Genomic DNA, 25,782 nt, shown 5'->3' with positions numbered 1-25,782 from the left:
ATTACGCGGAAGAACTCCTTCAGAAAGGAGCTATTGCGAGAGTCAAACATCTAAAATTTCAAGGTCGCTTATTCAGCGTGCCAAAGAAAGGCTCAACAAAAAGAAGGGTAATCTTAGACTTGTCAAAGCTAACTCTTTCATTCGTTGCGACAAGTTCAAGATGCTTACCCTCTCGCAAGTAAGGACCTTACTTCCGCGTGGAGCCGTCACATGCTCCATCGATCTTACAGACGCATACTATCATATCCCTATAGCCAGGCACTTCCGCCCATTCCTAGGATTCAGGCTAGGAAATCAAACATTCTCATTCAAAGTGATGCCCTTCGGTCTGAATGTAGCCCCCAGGGTATTCACAAAACTAGCAGAAGTGGTTGTTCAACAATTGAGAGCTCAGGGAATCATGGTAGCAGCATACCTCGATGATTGGTTGATCTGGGCACCAACAGTCGAGGAATGTCTCAAAGCCACCAAAAAGGTAGTTCACTTTCTGGAACATCTGGGGTTTCAGATAAACAAAACGAAATCCAGACTTACTCCGGAATCTCGTTTTCAGTGGCTAGGAATCCAATGGGATTTGTCTTCCCACAATCTGTCAATTCCAGTGGCCAAACGGAAGGAAATAGCAAAATCTGTCAGACAATTTCTCAAATGCAAGCAAACGTCAAGAAGAAACCAGGAGAGAATCCTAGGGTCTCTTCAGTTTGCTTCGGTGACGGATATCCTTCTGAAAGCAAGGCTGAAAGATATAAATCGAATTTGGCGGTCAAGAGCAAACTCCAAATATCGAGACAAGTTGTCAGTAATCCCTCAGGTCCTCCGCAACCAACTACGGCCTTGGTCAAAAGTAAAGAACTTAGCCAAGAAAGTACCCCTTCAATATCCCCTCCCAGTGTTAACAATTCACACGGATGCATCTCTGTCCGGCTGGGGGGGATACTCTCAGTTCAAACAAGTTCAGGGGACTTGGTCAGTTCAATTTCGCCAGCTCCACATAAACGTGTTGGAAGCAATGGCAGTATTTCTTACACTGAAGAGACTGCTTCCCCGAAGAAGTCTCATCTAAGGCTAGTTTTGGACAGTGCAGTAGTAGTTCATTGCATCAACAGAGGAGGGTCCAAATCCAAGCATGTGAATCATGTCATGATAGCCATCTTTGCTCTAGCAAACAAGCACAAATGGCATCTGTCTGCCACTCACCTGGCAGGAGTAAGGAATGTGATAGCAGACGCCCTGTCCCGGTCAGTTCCTCTGGAATCAGAGTGGTCTCTGGACGACGGGTCATTCCAGTGGGTAGGCCGGAGAGTCCCAGGTCTTCAAGTGGATCTCTTCGCCTCACAAGCGAACCACAAGCTACCTTGCTATGTGGCCCCCAACCTGGATCCTCTGGCTTATGCCACGGACGCCCTGTCGTTGGATTGGAATCAGTGGAGGAGAATTTATATTTTTCCTCCAGTGAATCTTCTCTTGAAGGTCCTAAGCAAACTAAGGTCTTTCAAAGGGATAGTAGCTCTGATTGCTCCGGACTGGCCCAAGAGCAACTGGTATCCTCTCCTTCTGGAATTGGGTCTCCGACCTCAACGGATCCCCAATCCCAAGCTATCACAATCAGTACAAATGAGGACTGTGTTCGCTTCCTCAGGAATTCTCCAGACCCTAACTTTATGGACTTCATGAAGTTTGCGGCTAATAAAGATGCTGATATTGATCCACAGAATATTCTCTTCCTGGAATCAGATAAGAGAGAGTCAACCATTAGACAATATGACTCAGCTGTCAAAAAATTAGCATCTTTCTTGAAAGAATCGAACACTACAACCATGACAGTTAACCTGGCTATATCCTTTTTCAGATCCTTGTTTGAAAAAGGTTTAGCAGCTAGCACTATTACCACTCATAAGTCGGCTTTGAAGAAAATCTTTCAAGTAGGTTTTCAGATAGATCTGACTGATTCTTATTTCACATCTATCCCCAAAGCCTGTGCTAGACTTAGACCTTCTCAGAGGCCTACTACAGTTTCATGGTTCTTAAATGATGTCCTCAAACTAGCTTCAGATACTGACTACTCAGCTTGTACATTCATAATGCTCCTGAGGAAGACATTATTCTTATTAAGCCTAGCCTCAGGAGCTAGAATTTCAGAACTGTCGGCTCTATCCAGGGATGCGGGTCATGTGGAATTCCTCCCATCAGGAGAAGTTCTACTTGCTCCGGATCGTAGTTTTTTAGCTAAAAATGAGGATCCTCTTGCAAGGTGGGCTCCTTGGAAGGTTATCCCACTTCCACAGGATCCTTCTCTCTGCCCAGTATCAACTCTTAGAGCCTTTCTATCTCGTACTTCTTCAAGATCCTCAGGTGCTCTCTTCATGAGAGAAAAAGGTGGTACCTTGTCAGTAAAAGGTATTAGACAACAAATCCTTTACTTCATTAAGCAAGCCAACCCTGAATCATTCCCAAAGGCACATGATATCAGAGGAGTAGCCACCTCGATTAATTATTTTCAACATATGAATTTTGAGGATCTTAAAAAGTATACTGGATGGAAATCCCCGACAGTCTTTAAACGGCATTATTTAAAGTCCTTGGAATCTTTAAAGTTTTCAGCAGTAAGCAGCAGGAAACATAGTTTCCCCTGATACTGTATAGTAGTTGTAGTATAGATCCAGGTCTCCTTTCTACCTACATCAACCAACATGCCTCACCCTATCGCCAGGCTACTCGAATATCATAGCCTTAGCCGTTGAATCATATAGTGGATTGTCCCTTATTTTTTTGCTAGGGACACCCACACTTGTACTGATAATGTACTTCAGTGTACCTACCCTTATTTTTATGCTAGGGTAGGACACAATATGTTTGTATATATTCACCATTTTTGTATTTATGATGAACTTCAGTGTACCTACCCTTATTTTTATGCTAGGGTAGGACACAATATGTTTGTATATTTTGCAATTACAGTAGACCCTTGACTCACGAACACAATCCGTTCCTAGACCTTGGTCGTGTTCCAAATTGTTCGTGACTCGGAGCTAATTTCCCCATAAGGTTTAATGGGAATAATATTAATTTGTTCTCGACCCCTACGAACCAATATATATTATGTATATTTTGCCTTATTTTACACGATAATGTAAAATTCAGTGTAAAAAACCTTAATATATCTAATAATATAATTTAAAATGGTAAACTAACACTATAAAAATGTTTGTAAAGTGAACACTTACTATGACTGGCGAGACTTCTGGCTTGACGGACAAGAGAAGAGGAGGGTGGTGGGTGGGGAGGAGGTTATTGTGCGGAAGGAGACCCTCCCCCATCCAGGTCGGGGAGATCTCGTTCCGGAGATTCAACTCTTCTAGGTTTTTTTGGTGAACGTTTAATCACAAACTTATCCAATGTCTGTTGCCTTTTCCTTCCTTGCATAACTTTTCTGAAATGGCTCATTAAATTTTCATTGAGCATATTCACGATCCTGTTCGTAACAATTTTGTCCGGATGATACAATTCAAGGAAGCACTGGACATCATTCCACTTTTCCAATGCGGCTTTTATCACATCACTGCTGACATCTGTAACTTCCTCCCCAGCCTCCTCTTCGTCAGTTGATTGCTCCCGAGCAAGTTGCTCCTGCTGCTTTAATGGCATCCTTGTTTTTCAAAATTGTCGAAATTGTCGACTTGGCCATCTTGTACTCACTTGCGATATCGGTCACGCGAACACCACGTTCAAACTTTTCTATAATTTCTTTCTTTATTTCAATGGTTATCTTCCTCTGCACCCTCTTCTCACCATCACTCTTCACTTTCTTACTTTCACCACCACTCTTCACTTTCTTAGGGCCCATTATGAAGAAAATCACAAGTTTTAGCGCAAAAAATGCTAAGCGAATTGACGAACGTCTTGTACACCATGAGATGAGACAAAGAGCGATGCGTGGGTGACGCCGTGCGTGGGCGGCTGGAGGATGGCTGTTCCCATGGCAACTCAAACGCTCTCACGTGTGCTGGGCGATTTCGCCGCATTTTTCAAATGTTTGTGTTCTAAAAATTAGTTTGTGAAACAAAGTGAATTGTTATTTTCCAGAAATTTCCAGCATTTTTCAAATGTTCACGTCTCAAATTAGTTCATGACCCAAACAGAATTTTTATTTTCCGCATTTTTTTTGTTCGTATCTCAAAGTTAGTTCGTAGGTCAAGGGTGAAATTTTACCTATAATTTTGGTCGGGGATCGAGTTGTACGTGGGTCAATGCGTTCGTGAGTCAAGGGTCTACTGTATTGTATTAATGATGGATTTCAGTGTATCTACCCTTATTTTTATGCTAGGGTAGGACACATGAGTTTGTATATTTTGTAATTTTGTTAAGTAAATCCCCTTTTGTTTATATTACATGCATCACTGTAATTTACTGTAATTACCATTTAAGTACTTTAAGATTACTAACGTTCTATTATTTTACTCTTTAGTATAAGTTAGTTTAAGTGCTTAGTTTGTATGCTGTAATTGATTTACTTATATTATATCCATCATTTTACGCTGTTTTTCATTGTCCCTTTTTTCCCATCTTGTCTGTTTCTCTGGTACTCTTTCATAGGCCGACACGAGCTGAGCCCAGAAAAGGGAAAAGGGAATTTTGACGAAGGCGAAAAATCTATTTCTGGGTGATTGGCTCGTGTCGCCCTATGAAACCCCCCCTTTTTTATGGTTTGTTTCCCCCCCTTGCAGGACAAGATGTATTTAGTTGTTTTATTTAAGGATGTCCGCTAGGGGCGCTGCTGTCCGTGGCGTCCTCTAGTAGTAGTAGTAGAGGCTGCATCGCCCGTTGGTATCAGCTCTCTCTTGGGGGGATTCTGATAGGAAGTTCTAATTGGTGTTTGTCTCGTGGTAGTGTTCCACACTCGCCCCTATTATCATACCGACACTTCTTTTTAAGAGTGAGCGAGTCAGTTTTACTGACATTTTCTTAATTTTGTTTTTCTCTGGTAATTTTAGGCTAATTTTACCTAGAAAGAATGATATTAAGGATCTTTCATAGGGCGACACGAGCCAATCACCCAGAAATAGATTTTTCCTTCGTCAAAATCCCTTTTTTAGAAGGCCTACCTTGTTTCCCATGTTGACCTTCTTTGGGACAGATGCAATTGCAGTAGATGTGCCCTTTCCTCTGCTTCATCATTGCTTGCGTTATGAGTATGCTGGCCCGTCTCCCAAAAGGATATTGCCTCTTCAGGGAGAGACGGCCCAACTAATTTTTGTTCTTTAGTATTTTACTTTTATTATATTAGAGATAAAGTGGTCCCCCCGTATTCGTGGGGGATGCGTACCAGACACCCCAGTGAATAGTTAGAACCCGCAAATGTTTGGAACCCCAATAAAAACGCCAAAAACAGCCGATTTTGTTAGTTAAAACTAAAAATTTTCATACTTGGTTTTTTTAATAGTTTTATCACAAAAAGTGCATTTTATGATGAAATTGATAAAAAAAACCAGGAATTTGTGGATATTTCTCATAGAAAAATACAGCGAATGCGCGAATTTTCCGCGCATAATGCAGGGAAATGTTCCCTAAAGAAATCTGCGAGTGTGTGAGTCCACGAATCCGGAGAACGCGAATACGGGGGGCCCACTGTAATTTGCAAACATTTGTATTGTGGAACCTCGGTTTTTGTAAATAATCAGTTCCTGAACCTCCCACGAAAACTGAAACAATAATTCCCATAAGGAATAATGTAAATACAATTAATGCGATCCAGACCCCCCAAAAATATTAACAAAAAATACATTTTATTGGGAATAAACAGTTTTACATACAGAAAACAATAAGAAATAAATATAAATGACTGATGAAAGGAATAAATGAACATTTAACATCGCTCTTACCTTTAAGGTAAACACTTGTTAGAGTATTGAAGACGGAGAGGAGGGGAGAGGGAGGAGGAGAGGTTATTGTTTGGAAGGGGACTCTCCCTCCAGAAGGACTTCAGGTATCAAGGACTTATCTGGGGTTCTCTTCATTTTTTACTGGCCCTAGGACAGCTTGAGAGTTTCTGGACCCCTATCGCACAGCAAAAGTGTCCAGAGACATTTGTTTCTGGCGTTCTTGAAAATTTGCCTAAAATTAAACATGATACTGTCATTAAACATGTTGGAGACATGGATTACAACTTCTTTGTCAGAATGATAATTCTCCACAAAATTTCTTACAACTCCACTTTGCAAACTTGTCCTTATGTATGCCCAGTTGTTTTCAGAATTTTTCAAACCAGCCTCTGCTAGCCTTAAATTCACTAACAGTGGCGCTTGTTGTAGCATTTTCTCACCGAGATCAGAATGCAACTTCCTCCAACACTTTGTAACAGGTTCTTTCTTAAATTCTATTGGGTTTCTCGCCTTTTTTACACAAGGGCTACCACTTGAAACTTTCTTTGGCTCCATGATGGCTTATTAAGCAGTTGCACTCGAATGAAAAAGCACAAAAAACACAAAAACAATGAACACAGAAGCAAATGACAGAAGATGATATACTTTGTTTGGGTGCTCGATACGGGGCCCAGTCATGCGCTGGGCCCCGAATGGAGCGTTTCCAAGTGTACGAAAACCGAGGAAACATACGATAAACGAGACAAAATTTCGTAGAAAAATGCGGAAAATGATAAAAATGCTGAATTTAGATAATTAGAAACGTAAAAAAAGACGATGGCATATAAATGATCATTTTGAAAGGTCTCTGACTCTTGTTTACATTTTGATCTTCTTGTATTATTCAGTAGGAACATGGAGCACGAAAACATACAACCTAAGAGTGTGTTCGCTCAAGTGATACTTTCTGAAGGACTGATGGATAAGTATTTGGAAATATGCATCCTTCAGGTCCACCGAAAGCAGGAAATCGTTCACCCTGATAGAATCGAGCACTGAGTGTGCAGTTTCCATCGTGAACCGAGTCTGGCGAACGAATCAGTTCAAAGGAAAGAGATCTATCACCGGTCTCCAGCCCTCCGTAAACTTCTCCACCAGGAAAAGTTGGCTGTAGAACCCCGGTGACTGATCTCGTATGATTTCCACAGCTCCTTTGCTCAGCATGGTCTGCACTTCTTGAGTCAGTGCTACGTCCCTGGTAGAACTGGGAACGTATGTTCAAAGATGGACCAGACGTGAAGTGAGGGGTGGCCTCGACTCGACGGGAAGTAGATATTCCTTCCGAAGGACATCCACTAACCAAGTCTCGGCTCCGTAGTGCTGTCAAGTTGCCCAATGGCTCGCCAGGCACCCCCCCAACTTCTGGCAGCAGGTGAGGGGGAACGCTGTCACTAGTGTTTCTCTCTCTTTCCCTTCCACTTACCCCCTTTCCCGTGAGAGGAGGAGGCTTGAGAGGAGGGCTGACGCTCACCTCTCAAAGCGAAAGAGGGAGGCTGGGTTTTTCCTTGCGCTACCCTCGACGGTACTAACATCTTAGAGGAGAGGAGGAAGCGCTAGCTAAGCTCCGAGGCTTAGCCACAGTTGAGCGAAACTGCCCAGAAGTCTTCGGAACTGCAGAGTATACTGAGCAATAGCTGTCCTCCGCTCTATGCTTTTCCACCGCAGCGTCCACCATCTCTCTGGAGAAGAGAGAGGAGGAACCCCGCGACGGTCCTTTCCTCAGACACAACGTTACCTCATGACCAGCCGCCCTGGTTACACAAGTTAGGACTGCATCCCTCCTCCTCAAAACCAGGTTGGCCCACAGGTTGGCCGTCTAGTGGGCGAGGTAGGAAATGGCCCTACCTCCAGACTGGCAAAGTCTCCCAAACGCCGAGGAGGCTGCAACTCTGGATACTGTGAGGGAACACAGATCCAGCCAGGAGACAGTCTGGAAAGCTGCCATGGCATTGGATTCCAAGGCCAATGCCACTTGCTGCGAGAACCAGAGGTTCTTTGACAGCAGGTGCTGAAGAGGCACTCCCGGAGTTAGGCGAGCTAACTCCGGGACAACCTGCTTGGTCGGCAACGGTTTGTCGAAGGCACATAGAAACGCCGCTGACGAGGCAGAGAAGGAGGAAGCAGCTTGTCCGACCTGCTGGCCGAGACGGTTCCCAGTCCAGAGGTGGAGCCTCTAGAGTCAGGGGCAGAGGTACCAGCAGTGGCTGGTACCTCCACGGTCCCCGTCTTTCTCTTCCCTGAGGAAGGAGAGACGGGCCCCGTTCCTGAAGGAACGGGAGGACCAGCGCAAGGCCCACCCGTCTCACCGGAGCGAGAAAGACCCTTAAAAGTCTCTGTGCTAGACTTCTTGGGGTGTGGGGAGGGGGGGGCACCTTGTTCTTCCTCAGCTGGGGGGTCTTGGAAGTAGATGGGGAAGAGGCAGCAGAAGATGACGACGAAGACGAAGATGAAGAAGATGATGACGACACCTTCCTCTTCTTCTTTGACTTCTTCTTCGCCAGCTTCCTCAGGACAGCAGACAGGTCTCCCATCCAGGCTGGAGCTGGCTGCAGGGGCAGCGGGGCCCAGCTCCACCTGGCAGGAGAAACTGAAGAAAGCAGCGCAAGCACCTTTTCCCCCATGGGCCAGGAACAGGGGCAGCAGGCATGGCGACGGCAACAGGTGGAAGATCCAATGGTGAGCTCTTCGGGCACTCGAAGTCAGGCACTGGGGCGAGGACAACAAAACCTGGGGGAGGGGGAGGAATATACTTCCTCTTGGGACGCGTGGCAACGGGGCCTGCACCGCAGCCATGGAGGTGACCATCATCACATGCTGGGTGTAAACCATGAGGTGGTGCTGCGTACCCCAGGGTTGAGACCGTAGTGGTCGTCCTCGACTCCACCCTGTGTGTAACCAGGACTGCAGTCAGATGGTGAAGGAGTCCCTGGATACTCAGAGTGCCAGGATGACTCAGCCATTGCCACACCTGCTGCAGATCCCCATCCGCCGAGGCAGACACACCTGAGGAAGGAACAGTCGGGTTAATGGGGGGGGGGGGGGGGGGGTGGGGGGGGGGGGGGGGGGGTTCTCCTGTTCGCTCAGCAGGAGAAAGATCCCCCCCCCTGAGCAGACAGAAGACCCCAACTACAACTATAGGTCGGGATGTCTCCCTCCCTCCTTTGCACTCGACAGATCGAGTGAAGAGGCAGAGAGACACATATCCCCCGAAGGCGAGAGAGCCATATGAGGGAGCTGACGAGGGGGGAGGAAAGAAGACGATGTGTCCATCACCAAACAGAGGTGTTGAGGGTGAGCTTTCCGACGACACCTAGGCTGACTTCCGCGGCTTCTTCCTCTTCTCATACCGCTCCCACTGCTCCTCTAACCAAGAGATACAACAATCATAAGTCAAATCTTGATTGCATTCACGCCCTCGGCATGAGGATCCACCAGTTCACTGGATTGGAACGCACCACATTTCAGTCCCCTTCCCCACTCCAGGGCACACTCTCCAGTTGGATGGGGGGCACGAGGGGTTATCTGATTCATGGGATTGCATCTTGCAATACCAAAAACAAAAGAAATACTCACAGTTGTACACACTACTACACAAGAATAAAGGCTAAAAGCCAAAAAGAACATCAACGATCTCACGACAGAAGTGGGCAGAGGTCACCACACGTCTGCACCCGATGGCGGTCGAAGGCAAAGTGGAATGTTTACATTCAGTTGGCTGGCACTCCCGACCATCTGACAAGCAGTTACTGCCTAACTACCTTGTTATTAAATCTTACAAATGGTCCAGCTGGCGCTAAAAGTAATTCCTTATGTAAAGGACCGATGGTTTGTATAACGTGTCGGAACAAATCCTTCTTTAATGAAAGACGGTGACTGAGGATTATAGTGACCCACATGTGTATTTACATGACTGATGGGGATGTTATACTAAATTTTTATCTTGGAATGACTTTTCTCAAGTTAAAAACACATCATCTACATCTCAGGGAATTTTCCAAATATTGCAATTAAAATACTGTACTGGCTTTAGAAAAATAAGTTTAAGAATTGAAAGAGGTAGCTTGAATACCTTGGGGGATAAATAGTGAAGATAGATGTACCAAGTGTGTTGAAGATTTCTACAGCACCAGAACTATAAGCAACTCCAACCATTGAGCAATCTGCTGACCAAGCAACTCTTCTCCATGATGGAAATGGATCTGCATACACTACAAAAAGAATTTCACACATTATTATGCACTAAACCTTTAAAAACTCAGATATATAAATATTCAAATCTTTCTCTGATCATTAAATCTGAATTTGGTGAAAAACAAATAGTATATAAAACTCAATATCTAATTATTCTATATGCAGCAATGAGAAAGGAAGGTGCAAACTCTATAAAAATCTTGCAAGAGCAAATTATTCACATCAACACGTATTATTTTTGAATGTTAAGTGTGAAAAATACTTTAAAAATACTGTAATAACAGGATAAAACTGAATAGCTGCGCAAAAAAGGCATAAAAAAATTCTCAGTTTTTATTTCCATTAAAATAAAAGTACGTACTGCCAATAGTACTTTTTATTTCTTATCATGTTCTTTTTCAGTAGTAAATCAAACAAGACCATGTTTTTATCTAGCCAAGACAAGTTAGAACCATGGACTTTCCTTTTGTAAATGCATTAATTTATTTTTGAAGGACAAAAAATTTGTATGATAAGTCTTAACTCAACAAAAATAGCATGCAACAATGTCAAATAAAATATGACATACAGTTTACATTCTTTCCAACTACAGAAGCAAAGTCATCTTTCTTTGCTCGGATCTCCAAAGATGATGCCTGGACTATGACAACAACTGCTCCTTGAGCTCCAACTCCAAGCTGCCATCCAGATCCGCCACCAACAAGTCTGGAAAAATTTAGATATCATGTCTTCTTCATAGAGATGATCTTGAAAATAAATCCAACACATAAGCTAGTCAATGAGCAGATACAAATTTTTTTATAAAAATACAATGTAGTACAGAGTATTTATGTATGTATACATAAACTATGCACATCTCTATATAAATAGTATAAAGTACAGACTAAATCATTTTTAGATTATTTATGCCATAAAACTAAAACAATGTAACTCATAGTTATGATGTTCTGTTTAAGTAACCACAACAAAAACAAGTGCCCGTACACATTTAGAAGACAACCATCATGACCCTAGCTACATATGAAATGATGGAACAACCTAACCTTTTATTTTCCCCAAGACTTAAAAATTGCTTTATGTATAACAATTTACTCTCTCTCTCTCTCTCTCTCTCTCTCTCTCTCTCTCTCTCTCTCTCTCTCTCTCTCTCTCTCTCTCTCTCTCTCTTGGAAGAACCATTACCTGTGCTCTGGCAAAGAATGGTTTTGCCACAGTTACTTCTTGAAGTGAAAGTATACTTGAGAGATAAGGGGCTGGAATTCAAAGTCCTCATAACAGACAAAAATCTATCAATATATGAAAATAATCGTTGCAGCCTCTTGACCAGGATAATATCCTGTGTGCTAAGGCCAAACACCAGCCTGGTGTCTGATCCCATCCAAAAAGACATTGATTCAGTCCCTAATGGAATGCCAAGATCATTCACCACAACAAATGCAATGGCATTTTCTAACTTGTAGAGGTATAATTGGAACAAAAAACCTTCAGGCATATGTATTTCATGCCTCTATGGAATAAAGTCTTAAAAGACTAGAAGTTTCCCTGGAACTGATGGAGAAATTAGGAAGTCCGTCAGGTAGCATGAGAAGTCAGAATTGAAGGACTAGTCAGTGTGCTCTTTCACTTCCTCTGTGATCAGAAGTAGAGGTACACTCTGAAGACAATTAATACACTTTATCAAAGGAGGAATTTGGAGAACTTATTAAATAAACAAAGAAATAAAAACCAAGGATAAAGAAGCAAAAGAAAAAAAACCAGCCTAATTTCAACTGGAGAAGGGGCAGAGATACGAAAGTGAACCCAAGATTGTAAATGAAAATATTTTTATGATAAAATAAAGTTGTACACATACGTATATACCAAACAATTGCATAGTTGAAAGGTTCCTACCACAGCCGTCCAAAATTCAAATTTGCGGTTGCGTTACCACCACGTGTAGGTGAACAGGACCTGCCCACTTTTGGGATCAGGAGGTACAACTAAGCAGAGATCTATCAATTCGTTGAGCCATAATGTCCATCTGTGAAGAGGAGGGAGGGCTCTGATTATGTAATTGCTTGTTGTTAAGTACGTACCTATGTAAAACTTTATCATAAAAATAATTTTACATAGTGACTTACCAAGCAATTACATAACTGATTCCACACTGAAAGGAGGTTGGAACCTACACTAGGATTAAAAACCAACATCCCAACCACTAAACTAAAACCAGAGGGTACTCTGGGTACATTGTACCCCCTGATGCCTATAGACTAAAAAAAAACTTACAACAAGGCAAGTAGACAGTAGAGGAACAGTTAGCCCCTAAGCTTCCTTTCCGAACACCATGCCAGCCACAGATAAAAGCCCTAACGTGCTACAGTTTTCGAAATGGTTTCAACATACTTACAATAACGTGAGGCAAAAACCAACTTGAACCTCTAAAAAGTTGACTGTAGAATCAAAGACAATGACATGTTATAGCAGTAAGCTAGAGACGTGGTGACAGCTCGAACCTCATGAGCTTTTACTTCAAGATGTGGAAGAGTGTCCTCCTGGATCTGTGAACTTCTGCAATCAGGCTTCTCAGGAAAAATGAGAAGGCATTCTTTGAGAGGGGATGTGAAGGGTTCCTCACAGAGCACCACAGATTATATCTGAGGGTCCTCAGATCTTCTCTGTCCTATGGAGATAGTATCTCAGAGCCCTCACGGGACACAGAAGCCTCTCCTCTCTTCCTTTGGCCCACGAATGTCCATTAAGTTCTTAATGACAAAGGTGGGGGGCCAGGGCTTAGACACATCCACATTCTTGGCGAGGAAACCAAGAGAGAGAGAGCAGACTGCATCCCATTACACAAATCAAACCTTCTTGTCCATCGCTTGGATTTCACTAACTTGTTTAGCCATGGCTAATGCTACTAAAAACAGTTTTCTTTTTTAAGGCTCCTGAATGAGGAAGACCATAAAGGTTCAGAGGAGGAACTCGATGACCACTTCAAAACCACATCCAAAGTCCAGGAGACTACACTGGACTTTCCTAGCTTGGAAGTTTCAAAGGATCTAATGAGGTCTCTCATATCTTGATTAGAGGACAGATCTAGACCTCTCTGCTTAAACACTGAACTAAGCATAGATCTGTAACCTCTAATCATGGCAAAAGGTAACTTCCTGGTAGTATTCCTCAGTAAAAGCAAAAAGTCCGCTATTTGGTTTACAGACGTTTCAAAAGAAGAGACGTGATTTTGGCTGCACCATATACTGAAAATTGTCCACTTACACTGATAGAGCTTGCTAGAATAAGCTCACCTGCATCTAGCAATAACTTCTGCAGTCTGACATGAAACTCCTTTCATTCTGACATGGCTTCTGACAGTCTGAATCCTGTCAGGGTGAGAGCAGACATCCCTTGATGGAATCTGAAGAAGTGGGGCTGTTTGAGCAGCAACTGTCTTTGAGGACATAGCCTGGGGAAGTCCACTAGAAGATGAAGAAGATACAAAAACCACTCCTTCCTGGGCCAGAATGGGGCCACAAGTCATTGAAACATTCTGATGAGAAGAAAATTCGAGTACCCTTTCTCTGATTATAGTCCAAATTGAGGAAATGCACAGACATCCAGTCCTGTCCAATCCAATAGTGTAACACTGCGTCTGTCACCCAAGTGAGAGGATCTAGGACTGGGGAGCAAAAGAGCAGCAGACAGTTGTACTTTGAAGAAGCAAAGAGGTCTATGGGAGATTTGCCCCATAACCTCCATAGATCAAGGCAGACTTGGGAGTCCAGGGTCCACTACATCGGCAGGACCTGATGGGAGCGACTTAATGCGTCTGCTAAGACATTCAATTTTCTGTGAACAAAGCGAAGAATGATCTAGACTTGAATCTACTCCGCCTAGAGGAGGAGGTCTGTGGCTGCCTCACAGAGGTAGGAGTGAGTGAGTGAGTGTTCCCTGCTTGCAGACTAGTGGAGTGAAGGCCTAAAGGCCCAAGTCTTCAGGTTGTTGATGCTATTGTGTAACGTCCTTTGCTGAGATGTCAACTTCCCAGTGACTTTCTGACTTCTGATTTGCCCACAGCCAAAGAAAAAGTGACAAGCTGCAGATAGGCGAGTCAGCAGCACCCCATCACTTATCAACTTTTGTTACCAAGTTTCAACAACCCTTTCCTGCTTGCCCAAGGAAAGCTCTTGCATAAAAGGTAATGTTCTGTAGTCTCACAAAAACTCAAAGTTAATGACTATTTTGTTTTTGTTATATTACAGGTCTAACAAAAAAGGGATTTTGACGAAGGAAAAATCTATTTCTGGGTGATTGGCTCGTGTCGCCCTATGAAAGGATCCTTAATATCATTCTTTCTAGGCAAAATTAATCTAAAATTACCAGAGAAAAACAAAATTAAGAAAATGTCAGTAAAACTGACTCGCTCACTCTTAAAAAGAAGTGTCGGTATGAGAATAGGGGCGAGTGAGAACACTACCACGAGACATTCACCAATTAGACCTTCCAATCAGAATCCCCACAAGAGAGACCTGATACTAACGGGCGATGCGGCCGCTACTACTACTACTAGGGGACGCCACGGACAGCAGCGCCCCTAGCGGTCATCCTTAATCTAAGAACATCTTGTCCTGCAGGGGGTGGGGCAATCAATACAGGGTGGGTTTCATAGGGCGACACGAGCCAATCACCCAGAAATAGATTTTTCCTTCGTCAAAATCCCTTTTCTGGGCTCAGCTCGTGTCGGCCTATGAAAGAGTACCAGAGAAACAGACAAGATGGGAAAAAAGGACAAATGAAAAACAGTTGTAAAATGAGGGATATAATATAAGTAAATCAGTTATTACAGCATATAAACTAAGTACTTAAGGCTAACTTATTTTAAACAATGACATAAAAGAAAGTTAGTAATGTAAAGTACTTAAAATTACAGTAAACATAGTAAAGTACAAAAATGCAGTTGTAATTTTAACAAAATAGATTTACTTAGATAACTTAATAATACAAAATATACAAACACATTGTGTCCTACCCACTAGCCTAAAAAATCTTAACGGGTAGGTACACTGATGATACATTATAAGTACATAGTGTGGATGTCCCTAGCAAAAAAATAAGGGACAATCCACTAATATGATCTCAGCGGCTAAGGCTAGAATATCCGAGAAGCATGGCGATAGGGTGAGGCATGTTGGATGAGGTAGGTAGAGAGGAGACCTGGATCTATACTACGACTACTATACAGTATCAGGGGAAACAATGTTTCCCGCTGCTACTGCAGAAAATTTTAAAGATTCCAAGGACTTTAGATAATGACGTTTAAAGACTGTCGGAGATTTCCATCCAGTATACTTTTTAAGATCCTCAAAGTTCATATGTTGAAAGTAATTAATTGAGGTGGCTACTCCCCGGTGATGTCATGTGCTTTTGGAAATGAATCAGGATTGGCTTGTTTCAAATGAAGTAAAGGATTTGTTGCCTAATACCTTTTACTGATAAAGTACCACCTTTTTCTCTCATGAAGAGAGAACCTGAGGATCTTGAGGATGTACGAGATAGAAGGCTCTTAAAGTTGATACTGGGCAGAGAGAAGGGTCTTGCGGAAGTGGGATGACCTTTCCAAGGGGCCCACCTTGCAAGAGGATCCTCATTTTTAGCCAAAAAACTACGATCCGGAGCAAGCAGAACTTCTCCTGAGGGGAGGAATTCCACATGACCCGCATCTCTGGATAGAGCCGACAGTTCTGAAATTCTAGCTCCTGAAGCTAGGCTTAATAAGAATAATGTCTTTCTAAGAAGCATTGTGAATGTACAAGACGAGTTGTCAGTATCTGATGCTAGTTTGAGGACATCATTTAAGAACCATGAGACTGTAGTAGGCCTTTGAGAAGGTCTAAGTCTAGCACAGGCTTTAGGGATAGACGTAAAATAAGATTCAGTCAGATCTATCTGGAAACCTAACTGAAAGATCTTCTTCAAAGCCGATTTATGAGTAGTAATAGTGCTAGCTGCTAAACCTTTTTCAAACAAGGATCTGAAAAAGGATATAGCTAAATTAACTGTCATGGTTGTAGTGTTTGATTCTTTCAGGAAGGATGCTAATTTTTTAACAGCTGAGTCATATTGTCTAATAGTTGACTCCCTCTTATCTGATTCTAGGAAGAGGATGTTTTGTGGATCAATGTTAGCATCTTTATTAGCCGCAAACTTCATGAAGTCCATAAAGTTAGGGTCTGAAGAATTCCTGAGGAAGCGAACACAGTCCTCATTTGTACTGATTGTGACAGCTTGGGATTGGGAATCCGTTGAGGTCGGAGACCCAATTCCAGAAGCAGAGGATACCAGTTGCTCTTGGGCCAGTCTGGGGAGCAATCCAGGGCTACTAAGTCCCCTTGAAAGTCCTCAGCTTGCTCAAGACTTTCAAGAGAAGATTCACTGGAGGAAAAACATAAATTTTTCTCCACTGATTCCAATCTAACGACAGGGCGTCCGTGGCATAAGCCAGAGGGTCCAGGTTGGGGGCCACATAGCAAGGGAGCTTGTGGTTCGCTTGTGAGGCGAAGAGATCTACTTGGAGACCTGGGACTCTCCGGCATATCCACCAGAATGAACCCGTCGTCTAGGGACCATTCTGATTCCAGAGGGACTGACCGGGACAAGGCGTCTGCTTATCACATTTCTTACCCCCGCCAGGTGAGTGGCGGACAGATGCCATTTGTGTTTGTTTGCTAGGGCAAAGATGGCTATCATGACATGGTTCACATGCTTGGATTTGGACCCTCCTCTGTTGATGCAATGAACTACCACTGCACTGTCCAAAACTAGTCTTAGATGAGACTTTTCTGGGGGAAGAAGTCTCTTCAGGGTAAGAAATACTGCCATTGCTTCCAGAACGTTTATGTGGAGCTGGCGGAATTGAACTGACCAAGTCCCCTGAACCTGTTTGAACTGAGAATATCCCCCCCACCCGGACAGGGAGGCATCCGTGTGAATGGTTAACACTGGAAGGGGATATTGAAGGGTACCCGCTTGGCCAAGTTCTTTACTTTTGTCCATGGACGGAGTTGATTTGCGAAGGGTCTGTGGAATTACTGACAACTTGTCTCGAGATTTGGCGTTTGCTCTCGATCGCCAAACTCGATTTATATCTTTCAGCCTTGCTTTCAGGAGGATATCTGTCACTGAAGCAAACTGAAGGGAACCTAGGATTCTTTCCTGGCTTCTCCTTGATGTTTGCTTGCATTTGAGAAAATGTCTGACAGACTTTGCTATCTCTTTCCCCGTTTGGCCACTGGAATTGACAGATTGTGGGAAGACAAATCCCATTGGATTCCTAGCCACTGAAAAGAGACTCCGGAGTAAGTCTGGATTTCGTTTTGTTTTATCTGGAACCCCAGATGTTCCAGAAATTGAACTACCTTTTTGGTGGCTTTGAGGCATTCCTCGACTGTTGGTGCCCAGATCAACCAATCGTCGAGGTATGCTGCTATCATTATTCCCTGAGTTCTCAATTGTTGCACAACTACTTCTGCTATTTTCGTGAATACCCTGGGGGCTACATTCAGACCGAAGGGCATCATTCTTTGAATGAGAATGTCTGATTTCCTAGCCTGAATCCTAGGAATGGGCGGAAGTGTCTGGCTATAGGGATATGATAGTATGCGTCTGTAAGATCGATGGAGCATGTGACGGCTCCAACTAGGAAGTAGGGTCCTTACTTGCGAGAGGGTAAGCATTTTGAACTTGTCGCAACGAATGAAAGAGTTTAGCCTTGACAAGTCTAAGATTACCCTTCTTTTTGTTGAGCCTTTCTTTGGCACGCTGAATAAGCGACCTTGAAATTTTAGATGCTTGACTCTCGCAATAGCTCCTTTCTGAAGGAGTTCCTCCGCATAATCTGTCAATTCCTTTGATGGTACTTGGTGGCGAATGATTTGATTGGAGGGGGATCTTTGATCCAACTCCAACCCAATCCCTTGGACACTATGCTCTGTGCCCAATCGCTGAACCCCCACCTGTGACGGAAGAGGAACAGCCTCCTCCTACCTGGGGAGCCTCATTGTTGATGGGCGGGTTGACCTCCACGCCCTCCTCTGAACTGCCTACTCCTTGCCGCCCTTCCTGTGCCACGCTGGCGAAAGTGGCCTCTCGCCCTACCTCTCGATTGCCTATTAAAGGAGGGTAGCCTGACCTTCATACATAGGGTTGAAGGCCGGCGAGAGTGCGTAGGAGGTCGAGGGTTGTGACTGAGGAGACAGCAGGAGGATGGGCTGGGTCTGCTTGGATGTAGAAGGTTGTCCCTGTTGGGTAACCTGGGACGGCCTGAACGAATTGCTGCTGTTGCTGGTGTTTCTGGTAAGGCTGGAACCTTTTACCAGACTTCTTTGGTTTCTTACCAGCAACGGGGCGGATTCTTGCTTCCTCTTAGATGAGATACCCCACCTAGCTCTAAGGCTCTGGTTGAGCCTAGCAAGCCGCCTCGTGGTGTACCTCATTTACAGCGGACTCTGGGAAGAGATCCGCTCCCCACATGCTGGAAGCCAGGAGTCTATTAGGTTCGTGCCTAATAGTGCACTCCTGCAGAACGTGCTTTCGGCAATTCCTCCTAGCTTGGAAGAAGTCGAAAGCATCCGTCTGAACCGTCTGAAGCTGGGACTTGGCCAGAATCTTAAACAAAGGTTCCGTGCCATACGAGAGAGCAGCCATCTCTGTGATAATCAGAGAATGAGGGACCTGCCAAACCTAGTTCGAGCGTCGAACTCTGCCTGAATCAAGGAATCAGGCAGCCTTGGAAGCTTTTCGCCAAACTGGTCCATGGCACAGTCCGTTTGAGCTTACAAGCGTGAAAGTGGCAGGCAAGTTCTCCCACAATTCTCCGAAAGCTGGGAAGAGCGGAGAAGTAGACTCTGCTTCCCTCAGCTGTGGCATGGACTCATCCTTGAGGACTGCCTGAAGAGTCGTTTCTACTATTTTTGTAGCGAACGGAAGAGAAGCCTCCTCCTCCGTCGCAAAAATAGTAAAAGGACTCTTGAAAGCCTGGAGCTTGGTGTTGGTACACTCCCAGTCCTCAAGGCAGTGAATCCATTCGCGTTGAGCGTGATCTCTACTATAAAGAACGTTCTCCCTGGAGATCTTGTCCTCCCTAGTGAGCGCCGCTACGGTCAGCCTAGCATAACCAATGAAAGGCTGCGTCAATCCCGGAGGATAAAATTCGAAGTCCTCAATCCTTCGAGTTCCACACTCCGGGACAGAGATCATACCATCTTTGAACGGAGCGTAAGCGGCCACTCTCCATGGGTTTCTCCATGGAGAAAGCTGGTAGCGACTCATAAGGTGGAAGCTGGAGAAATACCAGCACTTGCTACTGGGGAGACTGGAAGAGGAGCCTGAGCAAGCCCAGCTACTCGGTCCTCATTTTCTCTAACTCTGTTAGAGAGATCTTGGATGGACTGGCCCGACTGAGACAGAGTGCTCGACAGTTGTGCGAACATCTGCTCGAACTTTGTTCCTAGGGCGGAGACTTGTGGAGCCAACCATCTCACCTACCTGTTGCATCACCACTGCTGAGAAAGCAGTGGGATCAAAGGTGCTAGGTCCCGCTACTCCAACCGGCGTTGCCGGAGTGGATGCGGTGGAGGCCGGAGAAGGCATTGGCTCAGCGGGAGCGCGAGCCTTCTCCTTAGAAGACTTGCTTCTAGAGCTCTTTGAATATGAGGAGCTCGGCTTAGCCCTTCACCCGAGTCAGCATAGGAAGTCGAAGACTTCTTAAGCTGAAGAAGACGACGACGACTTTTTAGAAGTCGTCTTAACAAGGGTCTTCGGTTCTCTCTGTCCCTTCACCCTTTGGGGGTACAGAGAGAGCGGGAGAGCGGGTAGGGATCTCAGATCCCAAAAAGCCTTGGAAAGAAGCAGTAGAAGAAGGGACAGGAGAAGATCCAGGAGCACCCAAGGAAAAGACCTTGGGCACCCGACACACCTACCTCAACCAACAAATCCTCAGCACCTACCGCCATAGGCTCAATATTAAGGTCCAAGGTTGCGACGTCCGGGACGTCTCTTGCGTGGCCACGACCCCGAAAGACTGCTGCATCTCCTGCTGGATGGAGGCTATGAGAGGGGCTGCAGATATGGGGTCAACATACCCTGTTGACTTGCCACCGGGGAAGATCTGAATGGCCAGCTTCTTATCCAATATGTAAGGCTGGCCTTTGGCGGCGTTCTTCCCGAAGCCGCCCACCCACACGCTTTCAGGGTTGCTAGGGCGACTTCCCTCACACCGGCAGCCTGAAAGAGAAGGCGAAATGAAGCTTCTAATGGCGGAGCGGGGTTAACAAGCTTATGACTAAGTGTTGTTAGTAAAACGATAAGAAAAAGTCTATTAATCGACTTACCCCTCCCACCAGCTGACTGACCAGGTCGTAACAGATGGCGCAGGCTTCCGGGCCCGCGTGCCAGACGATCATGTCGTTGTAAGGCGTGGCACACGGAGCGTGAGACCTGCACTCATCGTGGGCGCAGGGGTCGTATAATGTCGCATTGCACCCAAGGACCTGACAGTTGGTAGCCTGTAAGTGGAAAGATACATAAGTATCAGGAGAACACTTACAGCCTAACAATTGCTCCGCTGGTGCCGGAGCGAGAAAGTTAGATTAAACCAGAGCCCCGCCATAATACGTGTGGTAGTAAGATGGTTGGTTTGTCCAAGACTACGCCGGAGACAAGAGATAGAATCCAACCAGGTGTGGTGTGGTGAAAATGAAACCACGACGGACAACGGCGGGAGGATTGGTATACATATAATTAAATATAATTATAGAATTCATCGTAAAACTAGGGTATATCCTTAAAAATAACAAAATAATTGTCAAACCTTTCCCCCCCGTTCCCCCGTTCACTAGAAGAGTGCCCGGGTAAGAAGCAACTCCTTCCGGTAGCGGGGGAGAAAGGTAAGGATATAGTAGGCAAGCAAGAGACCACTAGTAGTGACCACCCCGCCCGCTGGCGGAGCCAGCAATCTATAACCAAAGGTGCCCCGGCTGCGGCGGGAGGCTCCGTTCGTTATAGTGGGGGAAAGGTGGCTGAGCAACTGGGGCGGGGGGGGGAGGGTTCTCGGCGTAACACGGCGGGAGAGAGAGAGGGGGGGGGTGGCCTACTCCTCCCCGTCCCAACAACTACCCACTCAGTGACCCGGTACCCGATAAGTGGTCGCCCTATACCCCAGCTGGGGAGAACCCCTGGCCTCCTCAGAGAGGGAGGGAGGAAGGCAACTGTGGTTGTCATAGCAACCAAGGGGTCCCCCAGACCCCTCCCTATACCTGGTAGGGTGGGAGGGAAGGGGAAGGGTAAGGTGCGATGGACACGTGCACCCAAGTGGCCTAAGCCGCGATAGCAACACAACCGTGAAAGGGCCACGTGAACCAGGCTGTACCAAAACATGGGACATGCACCTAGGCTAGCCCTAACACCCTTAAATAGAACTAAAATTACATCGTAAAGATGGAAAAGACACTTTTAGTAGAAGAAAAAGAAGCCCAGGAGAGGGCAAACTGTTCCGAGGAACAGAAGCCTACTCGGAGCCAGCGATAGCCGATGAAGAGCAAGAGCTGGGATGCTGGGCTAGAAACACAGAATAGCCCTAAATACCAAACTAAGAGAATTGGTAAATGGGCTAACCTAGCTAAAAAGGCGATGTAAAAAACGATGAACGTGATATAGTAAGCCCATAAGTTATAGAAGTCCCCGTATAAGGACCGGGAATTCTTAATGAGGCAGCATGGCGCCGCCACGGGTCGACCGGGAAACCGTATATGACCTATTAGAAGGAAAATACTGGTTCCTGGAAGACTAAAATACAGTAAAACACTACTTATGAGGCACTTAACTTAGCCGTTGCGATGGCAGCACGTTCCATAACGGATGATGAGGTAAATCCAGAAAATAGAACACAAGCAAGAAAATGCGTATGACGCTTGGCGCTAATAATTAAGGATGACCGCTAGGGGCGCTGCTGTCCGTGGCGTCCCCTAGTAGTAGTAGTAGCGGCCGCATCGCCCGTTAGTATCAGGTCTCTCTTGTGGGGATTCTGATTGGAAGGTCTAATTGGTGAATGTCTCGTGGTAGTGTTCTCACTCGCCCCTATTCTCATACCGACACTTCTTTTTAAGAGTGAGCGAGTCAGTTTTACTGACATTTTCTTAATTTTGTTTTTCTCTGGTAATTTTAGATTAATTTTGCCTAGAAAGAATGATATTAAGGATCCTTTCATAGGCCGACACGAGCTGAGCCCAGAAATCACAATTTTGAATTAAAATGATATTGTCATGATACAATAAAGTTTGTTCATACTTACCTGACAGATATATATATAGCTGTATTTCTCTGACAACCGACAGAATTTCAAAACTCCCGGCAAACGCAGTGGTCGGCCAGGTGGTTAGTACCCATTCCCGCCGCTGGGAGGCATGCCTCAGGAACCATCCCATTTTCTATTCAGATTTTTCATACCACTGTCCCCTGAGGGGAGGTGGGTGGGTACTTGATTATATATATCTGTCAGGTAAGTATGAACAAACTTTATTGTATCATGACAATATCATTTTGTTCATGACACTTACCTGCCAGATATATATATAGCTGACTCCCACCATTGGAGGTGGGAAGGGACAGAATAGAAGGATTTTGGAAACACCTCAAGTGCAGATGATTGACATCTTGGTTCCTTACCTGTTAGCATAGCTGACTTTGTGATTACTGTCACCGAAGCCTGCTTCTGCTTTACTAGAGTTACCAACAAGGTAGTGACCTGTGTAGTTGGTGCGCTCTAGATGATCTGTCAACGGGAGCGTGACCACAATGTGACTAGACCATATGACCATACCATGAGGGCTAAGAAGTAAAATATATCACCACCTGACCAACCTAGCCAGAGTTAAGGATATTTAACTAAGGCTTAAGGATTGAGAAGTCCACCACTGGCGGTCAACCCAACAACTATAAATAACAACTCTTCCTAACCATTTTCTATAGGATAGGAAGAGTGGTACTTCTTGCCCCCAAGATTGTGTCTGCGGACACGTATGGCCCTAGCGAGCAGCAAATCTTATATTCTATCTTCACATCCCGCAGGTATTGTGAAGTGAACACAACGTTGCTTCGCTAAAACGTGGCACTCAGGATGTCACCGAGTGCCATTCTCTATTGAAATGTTTCCGAGACCATGCCCTCACCTCGTGAACATTCAGTTTAAAAGATTTCAAATCTTTGTCCAAACATGACTAATGAGCCACTTTGAAAGAACTCCTTAACAATAACGACAGGGTGTTCTTTGACATGGGGAAGTCTGGTTATTACGGAACACCGCAGATTGTCCGAAGAACCTTGACTTTCTTAGTTTTATCTAGATAAAACTTGAGAGACCCGACAGGGCACAGGACTCTCATAAATTATTGGGCTCTTGCCCAATAATTTATGCCATCCCCTTGACTTCCAAGCTCCTGGGCAAAGGGTTAGACGGGTTCTCGTTCTTAGGCAAGAACGGAAGGTTTAGATAACACACCGCCTTATGTTCTCTAAAACCAAAAAACGTCTGATGATGGCTTAAAACTTCCCTAACCCTTCATAGCTAGAGTGGTTAGAAAAATTAGCCTTTCTGGTCCCGTGCATTAAGTTCACAGAAAGGAGAGGATTGAAATTCTTCGACATCGAGAACTTCAGACTACATCCAAGTTCCATGCCAGAATCTTCGATCTAGACAGTTTCGAGACTTCCACAGACCTTAAATATTGTGAAGGGCTTTATTGTTTGACAGATCCAAATCTCTAAGCCCAAATGCCGTCAACCACATACTCCCGTATTTGTAATAATCGGGATTTACAACTTAGTCCTTTCTTCAGACGGAAAGAGAAGACTGTAATGCAATTCACAGAGATCGAGGCGAAAGAACACTATTAATTCCTACACCATTTCCAAAATCAGCCCACTCCGATTGGTATAATGCAAAATAGGCAGCACTCCTTTGCCTTGGCAATGACATTTGTCATTAGTTTTGAAAAAACCTCTCGTTTCGGTCAACCTTTCGACAGTCTGAACTCTGTCAGACTTAGGGCGGAGAGGTTTTGCGATACCTCTCAGAGTGACACTGTTAAAGTAAACCGTGACCTCTGTGAATTTATCTTCTCGAAGGCCCACATAGGGCAATCAATGTTCTTGGGGCGAACAGTGTTCTTCTCGCTCCCTCTGACTTCAAGAATCAACTTATTACATCCCCAGAGTTTGAAATCGGGGAAAAGAGACTAAAACATCCATCCCCGTTCAATACCCATAGGGGATGGCGTCTATTGCTATCGCTCCCAGATCGAGAATAAGAGAGCAGAGTAGAAGAAGCCTCTTCGTCCTAAACATTGCGAAGAGATGTAACAAAGGACTTCCCGAAATTCTCAACAACTCTCTATATACTTCCAATCGAAGATTCTATTCGGATGCCATTATTTATTACCGTCAATCGAGAAGATTCGTACGGACTGTGGCAAATCCCTGCTGACGAACCTCTTGAGAATCATTACATTCATGTCTATTTTCATAACAGGCTCTCTGCCATTAACTTGAACAGGGATCGAGAGAAAATTTCTCGATAGTTCTTGAGAGACAAGAGAGATGTGGTATTTGTCAGAGTTGATCTGTTCCTTCAGGACAAATGTAGGGACAACCGAATTGCTTACAATTCTTTCAGAATATGTGCCAGGACATCTGACACTCTCTAGAGATGCCTGGTACTTTTTCGCTATCACCTGAGGTGTTACCTGAAGCATTGCGAGATATTCAGAATCGTTTCTAGATCTTGGATATTATTCCATTTTTTGGTAGGGAAAAAAGAAAACTGTACAGGTCTGAATTGCAATCTATTCAAGGAAACAAACTTCTTCAGGGAGGAAATGGTCCCCAGCAGACTAATTCCTTCCCCTACCGAGCATACTTCCCTCCGTAATAAGGCTGCGCTCTGCCTAAGCAGGAGAGCCTTAATATAGTGCTATGCCGCGGTAGACTCTTATAGAATCCTGTAACAGTGCGGTAAAGGGCACCGAAAGGATTAAGAGATATCTCTGTTGAAAATTGTTTCGCCAACAAAGGCAATGTTTAATAAATGCATGTTATAATTCCCCTCAATTCTAGGCTTAAAGTCCACGATTGTAGGGCAGAGATACGGTTAGTCAATCAATCCTTCGGGAGAGAGAGACGTAACATACTGAGCATGACAGCGCGCTACTTGGTACTGAGTTGGTGACTTGGTGTACCGACGTTCACCTTCTTGCACTAGTAAGTCTGAGTTGCCAGCTACCCTATTCTACAAAAGAATAGTTTGTTATTATTTGAGCCCCAGCGGAAGAAACTCTCAAGATACATCTTTAAGCGAAACAGGATTCGCTAAATACAGAAGTTGAGTTCGCGTTGTCGTAACACTACTCTTAATATCCAAAATGTTAAATCGGAAACTCCTGGAAGGTTGCAGGGAGTACTGATTAAAAATACTGCGTCATCCACAGTGAAAGCAGCATTGATTCATCGTCACGCACTATTCTGCTGCGTTACCATCTACTCCCTTCTACGAAGGAAAAGAAGGTTTGAATTATTATTATCTAGCAGAAGAAAAACTCTCAAATAAGCATATTTAAGCGAAATAGAATTCACTAAATGTAGAAGC

The 25,782-nt window shown here is 44.5% G+C and overlaps 1 protein-coding gene and 1 long non-coding RNA gene across 2 annotated transcripts in view; both read right to left on the bottom strand.

Moving 5' to 3' along the window:
* LOC135196020 (uncharacterized) overlaps positions 1-10,814 on the bottom strand; it is a 40,695-nt gene extending 29,881 nt beyond the window's left edge. Inside the window, exons 1-2 of the long non-coding RNA XR_010310277.1 lie at positions 10,678-10,814; positions 9,988-10,126 (exon numbers count right to left, since the gene is read on the bottom strand). This is a non-coding gene — a long non-coding RNA (uncharacterized LOC135196020). The remainder of the gene's footprint in view (positions 1-9,987; positions 10,127-10,677) is intronic.
* The window catches only part of LOC135195870 (NBAS subunit of NRZ tethering complex-like), a 227,704-nt gene that overhangs the window by 136,802 nt on the left and 65,120 nt on the right, over positions 1-25,782 (bottom strand). The window lies entirely within an intron of this gene.

This window comes from Macrobrachium nipponense, chromosome 17, assembly GCF_015104395.2.
Source record: "Macrobrachium nipponense isolate FS-2020 chromosome 17, ASM1510439v2, whole genome shotgun sequence".
NCBI classification, from domain to species: domain Eukaryota; kingdom Metazoa; phylum Arthropoda; class Malacostraca; order Decapoda; family Palaemonidae; genus Macrobrachium; species Macrobrachium nipponense.
Note: the sequence above shows the minus strand (reverse complement) of the source record. Positions and strands in the feature narration are given on the sequence as shown.